The sequence below is a fragment of the Amphiura filiformis genome, chromosome 8 (genome assembly GCF_039555335.1).
Source record: "Amphiura filiformis chromosome 8, Afil_fr2py, whole genome shotgun sequence".
Classification (NCBI taxonomy): domain Eukaryota; kingdom Metazoa; phylum Echinodermata; class Ophiuroidea; order Amphilepidida; family Amphiuridae; genus Amphiura; species Amphiura filiformis.
In genome coordinates, this window is record NC_092635.1 from 47,490,720 (window position 1) to 47,510,217 (window position 19,498).

Consider the following 19,498-nt stretch of genomic DNA (forward strand, 5'->3'; position numbering starts at 1 on the left):
ATATGATCTGGTCCATGGAGGCCATACGCGGCAAATTTGAAATTGAGATAAAAGGCAAAATATATGGAGTAACTAGAGCGGTTACCGCACCATAGCTGAACCATGGGCCATTGACAGCGGTTTCTGAGAATTGAAAAAAAAACCATGAAAATTGAAGGAAAAAACTGGGGGAAAATCAGCCAATCCACAGTGTCATCTCCACTACCTCGATCTCAAAGGCTTAACACCCAAGCAGGTCCACTAAGATGTAGTGACCACACTTCCTCTTCTTACAGCATGAAGTGGGCTGTCAAGTTCAAACGTGGAAAGGAGAGACTGGAATACGATCCCTGCCCAGGAAAGCCAGCCACCATCCCCACAGGGGCTAAATTGACAATTCTTAGAAAGGGCTAAATTGACAATTCTTAGAAACAGCCGACTGTCAAGGTTCAATTGTCTCTAACAGAAAAACTAAAAAAATAATTACTTGAAACTTTCTGTGTAATCATTCAGTGAACTGGAAAGAATATCAGTTACAACTGTATAGCTCATCTTCTACCTTAGGTCACAAACTTATCAATTGTCCCTCATATCTACTGAAGATAGCACATGAATACAAAACAATCCAAGTGCTCTCTTTAGTAGATAGCAAGCATGTAATACAAAACAACAATCTAAGTTATGATATTCAGTAGTAAGCATGTGTGTAATACAAAATCTACCTGATACGTGCTATCTTCAGTAGATAGCACATGTGTAATATACAGGCTGAGTCAAAAAGAAGTAAACTCATGTTTGAGGGCTGTAAATGGAGATCTACAAGGAATCTGCTAACAATAAAAATACCACTGGAAAGAGCAAATTCTACAAGTCTAAATAAAAAAAACGAATTGTTGCACTTGCTCACAGCAAACTAAAGTTATACTCATTTGAATACAACCATCCCTTTTTGTAGTTGCACACGGCTGATTGATTTTCATCCATTTGAAATGATTTCAATTTCTACGAATCAGCAAAGTGCTAACAGGATTTATTGTTGAAAAGACAACTTTTGGTTTTAATTAATATTCAACAAAGTCCATGGCGGTACTATAGTTTGTAGGGATATCAATTCAAGTCTTTACTGAGCGATCCGGCAGAAGCTTGTTTGGGAATGTTGGCTAAAGGATTGAGCTGATCTTTGGTCTTGCTGTAACGCATGTCTAACTCTAACAATGTTCACTTGTGATCTAGCAGTTCGTGGTCTGCCTGAAGCTTCCGGCTGTCTGTTCCTTAGTGTCCCATGCACATTGAGCTTGTTCACATTCTTATACACTGCTCCCTTACATGAAACCGGTTAGCTGCAGGAAATTGGAGACGAAAAAAAGATGTCAGTGGGACTCTTAGTTTCATGATACTTCGTCGACAGAAAGGTGCGCTCCCGTGCGGTAAATTGTGGTGCCATGTTGTCATTTGGCCCGTTTTATAATAATGTAGTGCAATGAGGTAAAATTCATAATGAAAAGAGCCCTTTAACGTGGAGGAATTATTGATCGAAACCACACCTGCCACAGAACTTTATTTGCATTTGAATATCGCACCTTACCAATCAATATAATAGGTAGGCCCCTACTTGGGAAGTGAAACCGTGTGCAGTTACAAAAATGGGTGTTTGTATTCAAATGAGCATAACTTGAGTTTGCTGTGAGCAATTGCAACAATTCTTTCTTTTATTTACACGTGTAGAATTTGCTCTTTCCAGTGGTATTTTCATTGTGAGCAGATTCCTTACAGATCTCTAGTTACAGCCCCTCAAACATGAGTTTACTTCTTTTTACCACAGTAAAAACCCAAAATTAGAACATTTCCACTTTTTGCAGCTATTTTGCACAAAATTGGTTGATTTTGCCCACCCCTCTTACTGAAATTCACTTTGCCCACCCCTGAAATTCACTGCCCCCAATTAAATTAATTGTGCTGTCACTGACCATGATAGGTGAAACCGTCAAGAATCAATTTTGATCAGAAGACAAGGACCCAATGTCATGAACAAAGACAAGGGTCTACTCCTGCCTTATAAGACACCACCTTCAGTCAGGATATATCCAACTGGAGGAAGCACCAATCATCATTTTGATGATGCCCATCGATCATGATCAGTGGCGGAACTACAGGGGGCAGGAAGGAATTTCACCAAAATTAGAACATTTCCACTTTTTGCAGCTATTTTGCACAAAATTTGTTAATTTTGCCCACCCCTCTTACTGAAATTCACTTTGCCCACCCCTGAAATTCACTTTGCCTCCCCAATAAAATTCATTGTGCTGTCACTGACCATGATAGGTGAAACCGTCAATGGCAAGTGAAAGTTTTGTTCAAAAGAAACCTTTCATATTGTCTACCAATAACCTTGATGAATCTATTTATATAGCTAGCACCTGTGCTATCTTCAGTAGATAATACCTGTGTAATACAAAACAATCTATGTGCTATCTTCAGTAGATGGCATCTGTGTAATACAAAACAATCAAAATGTTATCTTCAGTAGATTATTGTTTTGTATGATAAGTGATATCTTTAGCAGATGCATCCTTGTATAACATATAGAATGGGGTTCGAACCCACAACCTTACGATCATGAGTCCAATGCTCTAGCTACTGCACCACAAAACCGGAAGTGTATCTTCAGTAGAAAGCACTGTGTTTATTTCAAAATAATCTTAAACACTATTTTCAGTAGATTAATACAAAACAATTGTAAATGCTATCTTCAGTAGATAGCACATGTTAAATAAAAACATCTTATCTTAGATTCTATTACCCCCACGACCCATTATTCAAAATCGCGCACTGTGATTTGTTGAAAGCAGCGTCACGTGACAGACCATTAATTAGCGATAAAGTGTCAAGGGCAACGAACTTTATGTTCTTCTATCATCACAGCGCACAGCAGAGCGCACAACACACCTGCTTATGTAGGGGAGAATGGAATGTCAGGGGTGTGTTATTGTATGTGCTTATGCGCCTCACCCATTATTTACGTTTTTACTGCCTCGGACACATTATTTTCGTGTAAAGGATCATGCATTACCCTTTATTTCTTAAGTAAAAATTCCATTTGAATGAACATAGCTGCCAACATTGCGATGATTGTCCACGTATACTGTGTGATTAATTATTGCATGTGTCTAACAGGGAAGAGAATCCAACTCACTCGTGATTGGCTAGTGTTTTTCATTAAGTATGCAAGGTTGTGCATTAGCATTGTATTTTGAAATAAGATCGGGATATGTTCATTCAAGTGAAATGTTTACTATAAGGCCATGTGTCATGAACTAATAATATCAAAAATTATACATTTTCTGGAAGGAAAAATGGTATCTACATACAGTAGTAGGGGCAAGTCTTAAGCAGTCCAAGCAGTATTCTTGTACAGTCCTCATCTCTAATGAAAATTGTGTGTATCATAACGATACATCAACTTGGTGCAACCTTATCAAAGTTTACAATTTTAGATGAGCCATTGCCCCCACTTTGCACCAATAAGGTTGTTTTTTGATAGGTGCTATGGTTTTGATGCTACATATTTTGATGACTGAGAAGCTACTTTGTGACAACTTTGTGATAAAGTTAAAACTTTATTTTGTTTTCAAATTTAAAAGAAGAAAATATGATGCAAAGTGAAAAGTGGCAGTTATGAATGTGGTTAATGACTTTGCATCAGGTATTTTGAGGGTATTGTAAAATATCTAAACATTGTGCTTTACACTGCTCCTGATATTCCTTGATTACAAAGCACAATGTTTAAAATAAATTTATTTTACAATACCCTCAAGACAAATGATGCACAGTCATTAACCTCTAAACAAAATGGACTATCTTCAGTAGCACCTGTGTAATACAAAACAATCAAGTAGCTAGAATATGTTAAAATAATAATATATGTGATGCGATCAAGCAAAATCAGTCGAACTTCGGAAATATCGATTTTGAGATATAGCCAAACAAAGTAAATATTTCCTTTTGTTTCTGGTTGTTTTGGAAACTCTTTAGTTGCTCATATCTTTGGAATTTGTTGTTCAATTTCAATGCTGTTTTCTGCAAAATCCAGATTTGTAAATGTTTTTACGAGTTCCAACTGATTTTGCTTGATCACATCACATATAATAACAAATTACAAAATTGCTATGATCTTCAGTTGACAGCATGTGTGGAATGAACTACTTGGCATAGCTTCAGTAGATAGCATACAGACTATCTTGATAACATATGAAACATACTTATAGCATTAGCTTCAGTAGACAGCATGCAGACTATCTAAGTGCTACTTTTAGTGGGATAAAAGTTATTGTGAATCAATTTTGAGGAGATGAGTTTACAGGAGCTTGCAGTGATTATAGTTCTGTTCTCTATAGACTATTTTAATTCCATGAGACTATTAAAACCAAACTACCAAGCAGCCCTATATGAATATTCTCAAGGAACGCTTCCTTTCTTCCGGTATAAGGTAGGCTAGCAAGTCATCAAGCGCCCATCACCTCTATGGAATTCTCCTCTTTTGAGACAAACAGCTGCACCTCTTGTGTTCGACGCATTGTGATTTTGGTATGGCGAATATGATCACCTGTGATAAAATGAAGATTTATGGAAAATAAAATTAATAAAATAACAGCTCAGTGGTTAGCCCATCTTTCTTGGAATCATCAAGTCTAACACATAACACAATACATGATATAGGTTTTTTACTCTTGTTACTCTCGTTAAGAGTTTAAGTAATGTTGTTTGTTTAAACTTGCATTTAATTAACAAAATTAAGTTCTTGATTTGAGATTAATGACTAGATATGATTTTTATTGTAGTTCAAATGACAAATATCAATGTAAATGCTGTTTATTTTTTTTTTTATACGATACAACCCCGAAGGTGGAGTGCATTGTGATGGAAAAAAAAATAATGTGCAAGGGCATCAGTATTTTGACTGCTCAGTGCCAGAAGTAGGTAAGCGCAATAGCTGCCCTGTGAAGCAATAGCTGCCCTGTGAACATTTGGCAGTTTACACACAGTACATTGTACTCATACTTCACATGGCAGCTATTGCACTTACCCACTTCTGGCACTGAGCAGTCAATTTGGCATTTGAACATCAACAAACTTGTTTCAAACAAGCCCCATACTAAATAGGGACGGGTACATGTAGCAATCAGTAACTATTGATGTGACGGGTCACATATTCTTTATATTTAAAAAAAAGGTGAGGAATGGCATCCTGGGCAAGTTTGGCAAGAAATGGTGAGGTACTAAATTCCAGCACATTTTGTCTGGAATATAAGTAAAGCACCCAATTAAAACATTGTTATCATGTTGACTCAATTGGTCATAACCTTCCTGGGCTGTCTGGCAGGAATTACTGTAATAAAATTAAAATTGTTAATGACCAGTCAAGATTAATAGGAAAATATTCACGTGATACCCATGGGCAGACATATTAGCATTATGGAATGTGACCCCGAGCACAGCGGTGGTCTTCAATGTATTTGAATAGGAAGAACTTCTCCTTGGATGCAAAATAAGTTACTTGTCGGAAGTTTATAATGTTATAACAAGAGTTTCCGTAGATAAATATTTTTTTTCCGTAGGTAAATATTTTTGAAATTACGTTTTGATGATATTGTGAAGAAATCAATAATTTTGCAATGCTAAATTTCTATCGAAGCAATGACCAAAACTACTTTTTCAAATCAAAATAACTAAGACTTGAATAGCAAGTAGGGGTGTGATCTTGGGTAATTTTGTGCCCGGGTACCGGCGCATTTTTGAGGCGGGTAACGGGTGCCGAAATTGCAAAAAAAAAAAAATTAAAAAAAATTTGAATGCATTTTGATATCATTAATAGAGTATGACATGAAAACTATGCATCAATTTTCATATTAAAATTACAAAACAATGTGCAAAATTCAATTTTTTTTTTTTTTGTTAACATGATCCTAGCATTTAGGTCTAGGTCCAGAGTCACTACAAAACCGAAAAAAACTTTGAAAAAAAAATTAAATTTTTTTTTAATTTCCGGGTAATAGGATTATCGGGCGGGACTCGAATTCCCGGGACTCACTCACACCCTTAATAGCGAGGTCACCGCCAGGGGTCAGAGATCAGGCTCAAGGTTACACTTACATTGATACGCATTGGTCACGTGTCCAGAAAATTTTCCCGTGAAAATTTACCTATTAATCTTGACTGATGACCAATTGAGTCAACATGATAACAAAGGTGTTAATTGGGTGCTACTTATGGGTGCACACCACCAAATAGATTTCCTATTCATTTATGTGTTAAAAGGTATGGAGGAATTGATCGTTTCATTGTTAACCCTCCCTGGTTCATTCAAAACACCAACAAATATTGGGTAGGTAAGCAGCTCAATGGTTCTTACAATAAAAACACTGATTTTTTTTACCAGCCATTTACCTTGGTGGTGTGATTTGGTGGTGTGGAATCTGCAGGGTTAAATTTTTTCTTAAAACCCCATTTTACATGATCTGCAGCCTTTCTCAACATATCTTGACCATTAAAAGTGAAATTATTCAAGTTTAAAGCCATATTATAACATTTTCAAACAAAATAGATTAGCATTTCTTTGCCATAAAATGTTAGCTTTTACCGTCAGATATATCCCTTTTATTTTTGAGCGAACAACTTCGGCAAAGCAAAAATTGGAATTTACTACCAGCGCACATGTAAGCCTATCGTACCACTCCTTGATCGTGTTGTGAGTACGACCCTTTGTTAATGTATATCACCGTCCCGCCGCGCCGTGTAATGCGTAATGTGTGTTATGAACATTGTGTATGCGTTAAACTAATAATTCCATCGTAATAATAAAGTGCGGTTCGGCGTTTTATTAAAATCTCGGATTTTGACAAAACTACAGCACCTAGAGTCCATATCAAAACGTTTTAGCTGTGAGAGACCCTTTGCACACTGCGACTTATTACTTCTTTCCAACACTGCTTATAGGGATCACAAGGTCAAACCCGATCTCTGTGTAGCGCTCTATGCATTCTCAGATTACCATCCTTAACCTTTGGTGAAATCTCAGCATACCAACTGTACGTGTCACTGCACGCACTGTATACAGATTGCGGAAAGACAAATATACCTGGTTCATGCAGAGGTGATATGGGGGTAATGCTTCAGAAGTACATATACTCCTTTTATAGTTTTTTTAGCTATAAGCGAGTGAGATACTTGGCAAATCAGATTCTTTATTAGATGAGAAGCTTGGAAACATCCCAAGCTTCAATTGGATACCAGGAAGCAGGTGTACAAATGGTGACACGACGTTGTAACGTTTTGAGATAAATGGTCAAAATACATAGAAAAGCAGTAGAAAAGCTGAAAAACGCGGATCTCAGGCAGAGATCGAAGCATTTCTAATACATAGGCGATGGTGAATAAAAATTATTTGCGAGTAAACAATATCATCTACATTGTTTTCGATCGATTTTAAATTGCAGGACATTCTCATGCTTGTTTTGGTATGAAGAAGCATGATATCGACTAATAATGTCATAGTTGTGGGGTTATAGTGCGGTAATACAAATGTTTTGAGAAAATGTCTGAATTTTGTTGAGGTTAGTGGACGGTTGTTAATGGACTGAAATAAGAAAATGATCAATGGCGCTAGGGTACCCTAACGTTTTGATATGTTGATTTTGCAGGGTATATTGGTTTAATAAAGTACAATTTAATCGTGTAAAAAAGGAATTTTAAAAATTCAGTGAGGAGTCTTCCTCAGCAAATGTTATAATATGGCTTTAAGTATTGATGCCGACTCAAATTAATGCAGCATGTGTATTGCTAACCATGTGCTATCTACTGAAGATAGTAACATTAAGATATGATAATCAGGCAGGGCCTAATTTGTTGCTTCTCAGCCTTTCAGATGTTTTTAATTGAGTCACAGAACACATGTTAAAGTTGAAACTAAGATTAATATAGCCATACCTATTGTCAAGTAGGCAAAGTGATAGTTCAGTGAGTTGGACTTACCCATGAAACACAGCATCCCTTTTTAAAGGCTTTTCTTGTTTGCGGCGGTTTTCTTGTAAATAGTCAAAGGGATTTTTTCTGTAACTTCATCATGATGCCAGATGGTCACATACATGGTCATATCTGAACAAAAACAAAATTGAAATCAGACAGATTACTGCAGCTGCATTAATTAAACCAAACTCGGTCATGTCTCAGAGTCAGTAACTAGCACCTGGCCAGGCTACTTGACAAAACCCCTATTTTTTAGGTTAGGCTTATAGGCCTTTATTAATATCTTGTGCAAGAAGAATGGTCCAGACTAGCTGATAAATAATTACATGTACCCGGTACTTGAGCATGGTAAGAATACTTTTTCAGGTAAGCTTTTAAAGCCTTAAAGGGGCATTTCGTGATCCACAGCCTCATCCCCCACTTTTCTCAAAAAAAGTTGAGATTTTTATATCACTGGAAACCTCTGGCTACATAATGTTTAAATGTACAAAATATTTCTTGCAGATTAATTAGTTTTGCAAAGATATCGTGAAATTTGAATTTCGTTCTGGTGCACCAGAACGAAATTACGACGCAGTGTCTATGGAGCAGTGTAATACACATAATCATGCATAACTTCATAAACGCAAAAATCGGAATCAACTGAAATTTTGGGAATAGGCTTTTTTCGTGGATATGTACTGAAAAATGTCATAAAAAGAGGATGCTAGGATCACGAAATCCTCCTTTAGTGTCGATTTCCTTCAAATTTTAAATTTGAAGGAAATCTTCTTTCAAAATTCAATCTGAAGCCATTTTTGAGCATATTTCCAAATCCCCATATCTAGCCCCCCACCCCCATGTAATGCAAATTAGCAAAAAACTTACACCAAAACAGACAAATCTGGTTGTATACTATTCCACAATTTGTATTTTATCTTGCTCAGTGATCTACATGTACATGTAAATATAGTGCATCCCCACACAGTGTTTCTAGAGTGTCTGTCATACATGTCAAATACTATTAGTTATCCCCTGTTTGTTCATGCAATACTGAATGCGGCCTCGTGTGATCGACCTCAAAACCAGTGATATTTTTAGTATTGCATTTGAACAGACAGGGGTAACAAATTTATCATTCAGTATACATTTAAGGGGGTACTACACCCTTGCGCAACTTTGGGCCTATTTTTGCATTTTTCTCAAAAATTAAAGCGCATTGTTGACAAGTAAGATATGTATATTATAGGGGCAAGGACTACAACTACTGCACTGGAAATTTTATTTCAGCACAGACAACAGTTGTGGAGTTACAGCCAAAAATGAGGAAAACCAATATTTGATCTATAAATCAATAACTACTTGCCTTGAGTTGCTGAATTTTCAGTGCAGTAGTTAAAGTCCTTGCCCCTATGATATACATATCTTACCTGTCACCAATGCGCTATAATTTTTAAGAAAAATGCAAAAATAGGCACAAAATTGGCCAGGGGTGTAGTACCCCCTTAACACAAATAAACACAAATAAACACAAACAAACAAACAAACAAAAATAAATAAATAAACAAACAAGCAAACAAACAAACAAACAAACAAACAAACAAACAAACAAACAAACAAACAAACAAAAATAATAATTAAATAATACCACAATCATAAAGTGATCAAGTTATAGGCCTACTCCAAACTCTTCAACGCATGCTTTACAGTTTTCTGTCATGCAACTACCGCCAGGCCATGTAATACAGCGCGCTAGTGCCAGCGTGTAAAGCACACTTAGCACCGACGTGAGGTAGCGCATAATTGCCGTCTCTACCGCATACTGCGATCAGCACAATACAACACGAGTATGCAGGCCCGTTAATTACGGTACTGATTAAGAGCTGAATAATACGGCTATATATTGTACGGTAATTTATGAGCGCTGAACAATACAAAATTATATTATTTGGCTATTAAACCAATGAAATGTTGTTATTCATGTCTACTGAATGATAAAGGGTCATACATGATCTGTAGCCTTTCTCAACATATCTCGACCATTAAAAGTGAAATTATTCAAGTTTAAGTATTGATGCCGAGTTGCCGACTAGAATTAATGCAGCATGTGTATTGCTAACCATGTGCTATCTACTGAAGATAGCAACATTAAGATAATTATGATAATCAGGCAGGGCCTAATTTTTTGTTTCTCAGCCTTTCAGATATTTTTAATTGAGTCACAGAACAAGTTGAAACAAACATTAATATAACCATACCTATTGTTAAGTAGGCAAAGCAATAGTTCAGGGAGTTGGACTTACCCATGAAACACAGCATCCACTGTTAATGGCTTTTCTTGTTTGTGGCAGGTTTCTTGATGGCAGATGGTCACATACATGGTCATATCTGAACAAAAATAAAATTGAAATCAGACAGATTACTGCAACTGCATTAAACCAAACTCAGTCATGTCTCCGAGTCAGTAACTAGCACCTAGCCTACTCCACAAAACCCCAATTTTTCAGTTTAGGCTTATAGGCCTTAATTAATATCTTGTACAAGAGGAATGGTCTTGACTAGCTGATTAATAATTACATGTACTTTAGCATGGTAAGAAGACTTTTTCAGGTAAGCTTAAAGCCTTAATGTACGATTTCCTTCAAATTTTAAATTTGTTATTAATGCACTTAAAATGCTAAAATAATGCTAATAATAATTATCGGGAAAGGTTTCTGTCCATTTGAGCTGAAATAACAAGGTAAAGTGAAATAAACCCTGCTGGTTATTATGGCGTTTAACATGCAGTTATACATGCAGTTATATAGGAGGACATGATGTCATAATTCTTGAATTATGACATTATGTCGAACTTTGCTCTGATGACCTACAATTACAAACACAACAAATTTGGCTGATTCCATTTAGGTGCAAGTTGGGACATGTGTAAACATGACAAATATGCCAAAAATCAGGTGTTCCACTATTCCACAATCATGACAATTTGTATTTTATCTTGCTCAGTGATCTAAATATAGCACATTGCCAGACAGTGTTTTTAGAGTGTCTGTCATATGTCAAATACAGGGTACACACGGCCAAATAGAGTTCCTATTCATGTATGTGTTAAAAGATATATGGAGGAATTGATCGTTTTCTCATTGTTAAACCTCCCTGGTTCATTCAAAACACCATGTTACCTAATGTTTATGATATGTTCTTCCATATAACCAACAAATATTGGGTAGGTAAGCAGCAGCTGCCAGCTTGATTTTTTCACAGTGACATGTTGAAAACTATGTACATCCTGTCAATCTTACAGCACACTGATTATATGTAGTGGCGTCATCTGGTGAAGAAGAACAAAAACGTGCCTCAAATTTCATAATTGTAACAAATGTAATCTTTTTATGCTTAGATATTGAGAAAACCATCCACAAAGTACAGCTATCACAAAGATAGGCACGTGAGCCTTAATTCTTTTGAAATCAATCCCGGTGTGGTTCTTACAATAAAAACACTGAGTTTTTTTTCTTGCCATTTACCTTCATGGTGTGCTTTGGTGGTGTGGAATCTTATATTCCAGACAAGGGTCTGTGGCAGGTATGGATGTGCTGGATGTACCTTGCCTTTCCTTGCCAAACTTGTCCAGGATCTGAGCAAGACTTAATCTGAGCCATTCCTCGCCTTTTTTCAAGGTAGTGAAATGATACCACTTGCACCCACATCTCATATGCACAGTTTGTCCCTTACATACCCTGTGTCTTGAATATCTATATAGCCCACCAACCATGTGCTTAAGAGGCTAGGAAATATTTCCAATATCTCATACCCTAGTTTGTATGCCTTTATCTAATCTTGCCCAACATGACAACTTACTATTAGCACTTAACCTAGCCAAGAGTCTATCCAGCGTAGGAATTTTTTAGCCTTTTTTAGAAACATGTTTGTAATTGGCTTATAGCCATCACATGCTGACAATACACATAACTGATTTGGTTAATCAAAACTAGCAGGTCGAGGTCAGGCCTCATCACAAAAGGCCTCATCATTCTGTATAGAAAACTGTGTAGCATGTTATTTACTTTAGATAAAGTTCAATATAACTACATTGCACAAAACTAAGTCCATTATCTATAGTTAATTGAATGTTTATTAACGCTTGTAATAACCCATGTTTATAAACCTGTATAATATTGACAAAGACAAATATCCCTGGCCCTGACAAAAGCTAGCAATGAGTTAATAAAAATTCCTTTAAAAAAGGAATGGGCACCCAAGGTGAGCTTGGTTGTGATGTGGTGAATTTCATGGTCTTTATATTTGGTATTATTATATCTCTTGCAAACCTGGTGACACCTCATTACAGAAATCAGACCTGTTGATAGGTTGTAAGAGGGATAGCCTTTTCCAGGCAGGATTGGGCCATATATAAAGACAGTTTTGCTACTTTGCAACGCAATTAATAAAAACCTAAATGCAAAATGAGATCCTGTAGGTGGCTCCAGAGGTGGCTTAAAAAACTAAATGCAAAATGAGCTTTTTAAAAAATATTGTTTTCCAGAGTCAAGACGCAGGTATCATTATTAAGCCTCATATCACTTATTTATTGTCGAATAAGTGCAGAGTAGGTTAGATATGAATATTAAATGTTAGATCAAAGTACATGTACTATACACTTGATCTGTGAACTTGTCTTTTTTAAAGACAAATTCTTGTTTAATATGCTACCTTGTCTTTTACCTTTTCTCGCCTAGCCTCGCCAAATATGAGCACTTTCTTGTCTTTGTGGGTTTCTAGTGTTTGGTCTGTACTGGGTACTAAGAGGGGACATTTATTAGGTCTTTTTCACAACAGTAATTCAAGAAAAAATAGGTAAGCTTAAAAATCACACCAAAATGACTAACTATATTTGGACTTCTGGTTCAAATGTTTCGGTTGAAACAAATGATGGGGCATTGATGGGGGGGGGGCAAAAATAGTGTAAATACGGTCTATAATATGTTCAATATCTAGTTGGAGCGAACATCACTTTTGTGCAGGTGGTGCCCGTGGAATGGAGGGGCTCAATAATGTTAAAATTGTAGTGGACTTATTATACTGCAATAAGGCCAAAAAAAAGGTTGTTTGTTTGTCCTCCACTGCCCGCTCCTCAGATCAAGGCCTGACCAATTTTTTTTAATAAAAATAAGTAAAATTCAACTTTTTTTTCAGATTTGGAGTATCTCTGGACCTAGCTAGAGCTAAATACTAAGATCTTTCATGGTTGAAAGTAAAAAAGCCCCCAAAAACATTTTGTGTCTTCAATTTGCAAAGTTATAGCTTGTGTTCATGTCATAGTCTATTATTTTTAGTGACTTCAAAATACATTGGATATGAAATCATTAAAAGACTATGTCATGAACACAAATTATAACTGCATATTAAATACACAAAATGGTTTTTTTTTTTTAAAGTCACCATTATGAATATGGCATTTATTTTAAGCTCTAGCTAGGTCCAGGAATATGCCAAATCCGAAAAAAAAAAAAAAAAAAAAAAAAAAAATCCGCCCGCAGGTCCTCTTTCAAAGCTGTGGAGGACAAACAAACAATTATTTTTTTTGGGCCTAACAATTGATTTATGTTAATATACGCTAAATACCGGATAATCTGGCTCACTATAAACACGCACATAGAGTAGTGAAGTAAAAATAGTCCTATAGTAAAATAATAAGCTAAGTACAATTTTGATTTCATCATCATCATCAGCTGTATTCAGCCCACTGCAGGGCGAAAGCCTCCCCAAGTTGGCACCAAAGTTTCCTGTCATTTGCTTTTGCCATCCACCTGATCCCTATGAAACTTGCTATCTCATCCCTCCATCTGACTTTCTGTCTGCCTTGGTATCATTGCCCAAATCAATATAAAATTCAAATAACATGGTGAAGTTTTTAATATGGTGAAGTACATGATTTAGGCCTATAATTATGTCAACAAAAATTATAGTTGATTGTACGAACAACATAACTCTTTTTTCTTTCATGGCAAGTTTCTTTGAGGCGCTGAATCAGAAATTGATAATATAAATCTTAATGACCAATAGTCTTAATGACCAATCGTCCCCTATTTGGGACAACTTTTTAAAGTTAAAACCTTTTCCCATCGCTCCAATATGATATGGAATCTATATTAGTATCAGGGAGCACTGAGATTTCCCGGGGAGAGACTGCCCCCACTGCAATACTGGCTTGCTTTTAAATTTCTTACCTCTGGAAACCTCGAAGTCTGTAACTTGTGATATACTGCCATTTCGGAAAAAAGCTCTCTATATACTTTCCTTCTACATTAAGATTCTTCTAGCTGTAAAATCAAAAAATACAAATTAACAAAGAATAATGAAGAATTAAATTTTACACTCCTGTGTAATAAAATAAAAGATCTATTCCTATTACTTGGCAATTAAAGCAATGTTCAACAGTTTTAGTCACAGGTTTTAAGAGCCTATGCATATGATCCTACATGTAGTCCCAAGTCTGCTACGAAAAAGGAAATATGTTACTCCTGCTGATCCCTATACATGTACTGGAAGTTGACAAGGACTTACAAGCATGTCCACTAATTCAACGTGTTCCCGGCGTAAAGTTACGCTAACATTGATAAAAATTCCACAAATATTTTCGCTACTCCTACAGCGTGTCCACACCTAGCCTACTCCTAGCACTCGCCCGATCCACCAAGCATTCACTTCTGGTCGGTGTAAACATCGACTACCACTTCCAGTGTTTCTGTGACCTTTTTCAACCACGCAATATGTAATGTCTTAGTTCCGACCAACAAAAGGTGAAACTTACACCGGGTGTCAGGAGTAGCAGTGTTTACATTGCAACTTACACCTGGCGGAGGGTACACCCAGTACACCCAGTAAATTGTCGATGTACGCGCCTGGCGGAACTTACGCTTACCATCGTTCACACTGCCACTACTCCTGGCAACGCCTACCGCTACTCCCGGCCAAGGTCCGCCGGGCGTACGTCGGACAATGTAAATAACACAAGGTCGCATGTCATGAATGGCTTTTATCTAACACACGCGTCACGTCACGTCACGTCACGTCACGTCGCGTCACGTCGCGTCACGTCACGTCGCGTCACGTTGAAATGTTATCAAAAGTTCATAATAAATTATTAACTCCACAATTACCCTTATCTCCCTCCGTGATAAATAGTCCGTGAAATAGTCCATGGAATTCCAGCTTTTCATCAATGCCGCAAAGCACAGCAAAGCTTCAATGAATAAAATAATCGGGATTGCTGGAACTACTTTTAAACCACAGCCCGTATCCTAGTTTAGTGTAGCCTCTTTTGCAGGCGGTGCGTTTCGCTTTTCTCAAACTATGAGTGTGATAAAAACACGAGTAGCCTGCGACGGAGGCTACGTACAGTCAGCGCAAAGACACCACTAAATAATGCTCCCACTGAAACACACGTGAAAATGGCCTATCAAAACAAAATAAGCTACCTCATTCGCGTGTTTCAGACTTATAAAACACGTTAGCCATTTTTGCAGAATCTGTGAGGTATATGATGCGGTATTATTTGGTCTTCTTTGATGGCGGTGTAAATAGCTGGTCATATAATTCGCAGTAGGGGATTTGCTCTCGTCTCGGTTGTCTTTTGCTCCCTTTTTGCATTTGGCAACAAATGTTGCCAAATGCTTTCTTTCACCCGCATTTCTTGCTTCTAGCAACATTTCAAATCGCTATAACATCCACATACTAAGTTGGATTTTAACCAAACTTGGTCAGAATGACCACTGACCACTCCCATTTATGGTTTGTACCCCAATTTGACCTTTGACCTTGATTATATAGTTGAAAATGTGATTTTTTCACACAAAAATACTAAGGCTTCTAGAGCGATTAAGCGATTTCCACCAAAATATTTTAGAAGAATCCCCTACCCATGCTTCATATAGGATGTACACAAATAAGGGGTCAAAGGTCATTTTTCTTCTTTCTGGCAACATTTCAAAATGAGTCTAGCACCCGTATACTACATCGGATTTTGACCAGGCTTGGTCACAATAATCACTGACCACCCCCATTAATGTTGTGTGACCATGACCCTAATTTGACCTTTGACCTACTTGATATGGCCAAAATGTGATTTCACGACATTTTTTTCACATGCCACAAACCTTGTGGGAAGCACAAGTGGGTAAGTGGCTACTAAGTTTCCTATATGGCTTCAAGGTCAAAGGTCATTGAGGGGTCATTTGTGTTAAAAGTTTGATCTCACTCCAGACTCAATGGATTTGATCCAAACCTAGTCCGAATTAATTAACCTTGACCTTGACCTGACATGTTGAATGACCTTGACCCACGTATGACTTTTGACCTGAAAACAGAGGTCAACAATAAATGTTACCAAAAACGTTTCCACAGTGACCCGATGTGCAATCTACCGTTGAGGGGCCAAAGGTCAAATAAAGGTCAAGGCCAATTCGTTGCCAAATGCACATGTGCTCACTTGTGAGCACAATGAACCTAGTTCTTTTCTTCTTTCTATTCCGTTTACATAAGTCCGAATTTAAATATCAAAGCTTGCTAGTCCGAATAATAAATAAGGTTTGCTACTTGAAGTTGGAAAAAAGGAGGCGGGTCCGTGGTTCTTAGGTTTAGGATAGTAGGCCCTTTGGTTATGGTTTGGGATGCTCTTCCTGGTTAGAATTTTAGTGTTGGTGCGAAATGTTGAACTTCATTGCGTAAATGACAGCTTGTCGCCCATTTACGACCGCACAACAATAAAATCACTCCGCGTTTGTCGTGGCTATTGTGGTGCGAATCGTCATCGTGGTTTAAAGCTGGTAGGACCTACATTTGTATATAGGCCAAGTAAAATTAATAAGGAATATCTTTTCATACAAATACAAGTAATATTTTGCCATAGAAAAAAGTCATTTTTTAAATAAATGATCGTGTCTAGAAATTCATGGAAGGTAAAATCGCGAATCTGTTTGCCCTTTTACGTGCATTTCGATGGGGCTTATTTGGTGGTGTGCGGCCGTCAGCAATCGCCACGCCGATAACCATTTCACTGTGGGCCTGGGATAATGACGGGTTCGATGCGGAAACACCCCGGGAAAAACTAAACAAAATCGTGAACTGAATCCGTATGACTTGTTTGTAACTTTGAAGAAGATATCAACGGGACGTGACGGGCCGCGACGCGACGTGGCGTGACGTGGCGTGACGCGACGCTTGACGAGCGTGTGTTAGACAAAAGCCTCATGAATTGGTCATCTTTTGTGTAACATAATGTAAAATGAGGAACATACCACCAATTTTGATTCACTTCAACACAACTTTTAATAAATACATTTTAGACCATTATAAGTATATATTTCTGGAAAGCTTATATTACAAGGATGCCAAGTCAACAAAATATAACATCATAATACAGGGTGGGTAAGAAATATACAGGGTGGAACATCAACAAAATTAGTATCTTTCTTGTCACAGTGAACCCCATATTTTTCTTTTCTGAAAGCTATGTAGCTCAAAATAAATATGGATTCAGAAAGACATTTCATGGGCCCATCAAACAAATTAGGAAGAAAGAGTTTGGTATCCCTTGTGTTAAACATACAGGGTGGTCAAAAATTGTAAAATAATTTTACAATTTTTATGACATTTATCAATCAAAACTTTTTTTCTCCATTTCTGGCACTAAAACTAATAGCATAATTGAATTCCTCATCAAATTTCCTTAAAAATATGTGTACTTTTGAATAAGCAGGATGATTCGGGCCAAAGATAGGCCATTTAGAAATGTCAGAGCATTACGTGTACACTTTGTACAGTAACATAGGAAAAACTGCCTTAATCAGCATTTAATTAGGCAATTAATTAGGCCAAGTAAAAATAAAAACATGTTTCTCGTCCGGGTTTTTAAAAATTATGAGAATGAGGGGCTTTTTATTTTTTATTGGAAAACGACGCTAAATACCTGTATTTGGCACCATATTTTGGGTATTCGACATACAGATTGATATCTGAGAAAAAGGAGGAGGCCCTTTTTATTTTATTGTTTTGAGAGGTAGGCTCCTCTAGTGATCACAAAACTCTTCTTAAATGATGTATTATGCATTTACAAAGCCGTAAAATAAGTTTCAACTTCTGAAACATCTTTTTCTACAAGTTATAACTGAAAGTTTACAAAATAAAAAGAAATTTGAAAAATCTTCAAAAAATGAGGAGGGCGCGGACGAGAAACATGTTGTTTTTTTACTCGGCCTTAGTTACATCTTTTGTTAAAGTTGATCTACTATGAGGTAGATCTACAATCCAGGATGATATATGTGCAATTTGTGGTCCATGCTAGTTGTACTTTTTAAGATACAAAGGTTTGAAGTTTGCCATATTTTCACAATTTTGTGTACAACTCTATGGGGCTCCCCCGCCCCAGCTCCCCCGCCCCGGCTCCCCATTGACAAATCTTACATATTGAAGTATAAATCTCAAAGTAGTTATCCAATTGACTTGGGGTTTTTTGTATTTGATAAAGAACATAATTATCTACAAAATGACACCAAACTTTCCACAATAGGTACTATACTTTTAGAATAAACCAAACTTGAAGTGTGATGAAGAAAGCATTTTCATGTTACGGCTCCTCCATTTTTGGGTGACCTATTTGTGACATGCGACCACAACTAATAATCATCCTTTTCAGCCTATTTACAAGTTGACCTCAAATGACCTTTGACCTTGAATACCACCATTACATGCAAGCTCTCATATCGAGATTTGGCTCAAGTTTGGTTGCTTTTGGATGTAAACTATTCATTAGATACATGTACCAGATTTTTTATTTTCAGCCTCAAGTTGAATTGTCAGAGCTAAACCAGATGAATTCTCGTGTCTTTCTTGTTCTTTACTCACATAACTGGGTATTAATCAAATCTTAGCTCACAAAATTACTTCACAAGGGCAGTGGTTCAGCTCTTCTTCTTCTGTAGTGCAAAATGGGGCAATTTCTTTCTAGCCATGTTATAGAAAACTGGTGAAACTTCGATGACAACATGGTGTTTTTTTTTCTGAAAATTGTCCTTGCTATCCGCAGCCCGTAGCCAAATGTCTAAGGGCGCGCACCACCAACTTGCTATTATGTAAATCGTGTAAAAATCGGAATTTTGACAAATAAAATGGGGGGGGGGGCTAACTCATCATATTTTACAATATTGCTATAACAAGTTTAGGCCTACTTTTATACAAGTGACTAACTTTGGAATTTAGAGTGCTCAAACCCATTACATAAATAATTATATATATATTTTTTTATGAATATCTAACTTTATGAGTGCATTTTTAATTTATTTATTTTTTTAATCTTCCAAAATTTGAGAGCTTATAATTAGCAAAAAAATATTTGTCTTTTTTAATTGTCACTGTGCGTGTCAACTTACAGGAGGATTTTGTGATCCTCTTTTTATGACATTTTTCAATAGATATCTACGAAAAAAGCTTATTCCCAAAATTTCAGTTGATTCCAATTTTG

General features: G+C 36.8%; 1 long non-coding RNA gene across 2 annotated transcripts; it reads right to left on the reverse strand.

The window, feature by feature from the left end:
- Positions 1 to 4,523: 4,523 nt before the first annotated feature.
- On the reverse strand, positions 4,524 to 19,102 carry LOC140158282 (uncharacterized). 2 transcript variants are annotated; one of them, XR_011859755.1, is made up of 4 exons: positions 18,883 to 19,102; positions 14,208 to 14,300; positions 8,008 to 8,130; positions 4,524 to 4,582 (listed from the first exon to the last, which is right to left on the reverse strand). It is a non-coding gene; the product is annotated as an uncharacterized lncRNA (long non-coding RNA). The 2 variants fall into 2 exon arrangements; XR_011859754.1 differs by lacking the exons at positions 14,208 to 14,300; positions 18,883 to 19,102 and adding exons at positions 10,284 to 10,368; positions 11,160 to 11,266.
- Positions 19,103 to 19,498: the final 396 nt, after the last annotated feature.